Source organism: Sceloporus undulatus, chromosome 3 (genome assembly GCF_019175285.1).
Source record: "Sceloporus undulatus isolate JIND9_A2432 ecotype Alabama chromosome 3, SceUnd_v1.1, whole genome shotgun sequence".
NCBI lineage: Eukaryota > Metazoa > Chordata > Lepidosauria > Squamata > Phrynosomatidae > Sceloporus > Sceloporus undulatus.
In genome coordinates this window covers 46,759,882-46,760,928 of record NC_056524.1, presented here as the reverse complement: position 1 = coordinate 46,760,928, position 1,047 = coordinate 46,759,882, and positions in this window count along the sequence as shown.

The window sequence follows — 1,047 nt, the reverse complement described above, 5'->3', positions numbered from 1 at the left end:
TAGCCAAATTTTTAAGGGTAAAAATTAGGACAGGTGTGGCCAAGCCACATCAGAGTGTGGTCAAACATTAAAGAGGAAGAACACACAAGCAAGAAGAGTCTGCAACAGTTTGCTTTTGCCTAAGACTAGAGGAAAGGGCAAGATTCTGCTCCTTCCTCTCTTCTTCATGCCTTGCTAAGTTAATTGAGTGCAAACTACTTTTGCACTTTGAATTCAGTTTGCAACAATTGAAGTAAGCTGAGGACAAAGGGGGAAGGTGGGAGGAGGAGAGAAAGTGGGACATTGTAAAAGCAGCTGAAAATGTGGGTTGACAAAGAATAAATTGGGACTGTTCCTGCCAGAATGGGACAGTTAGAGAGTATGTAGCTGAAAACAAATGATTTTTCTTTGCAATTTCTGTTCACACTGTCTTTGTGACGCTTTGAGATGCAGTCTTACATATGACAACTCAGAAATGTTAATGACTTCCTTTGAATGATACAACAGAAATGTAGCGAGCTGTATATAAATGTGGATTGATTTTTCAATTTTTTTTTTATAAAACTTACAGTACTGAGTTATGGTTCATTCTTTTTAAAGGAGTCTACATTTATAAAGAGTTTTTGACTATAAGAGGCTGAACTGAGAAGAGATACTTCTCACCAGACATACTGACATGCACTGGACATAATGAAGGCTTTTGCTATTGTTTCTTGTATTGTTGCTGTGTGCTTTCTTATTTAAGATGACCCTAAGGCAAACCTATTGCTGGGTTTTCTTGGGAAAATTTGTTCAGAGTGGGTTTGCCCTTGCTTTCCTCTGAGGCTGAGAGAGTGTGACACCCGGCGGGTTCCCATGGCTGAGCAGAGATTCCAACCCTTTTCTCCCAGTGTCCTAGTCCAACTCTCAAATCACTACACAACACTGGCTCTACACTATTGTTTATATGTACAGACATTTTAAATATTAAATTGTAATATTAATTTCCAATTTACTCAGCATTTAATATATCTTATTTAAAGGCAAGCTTACATTATCTCTTTATACTAAAGCACACTACCATTTAAT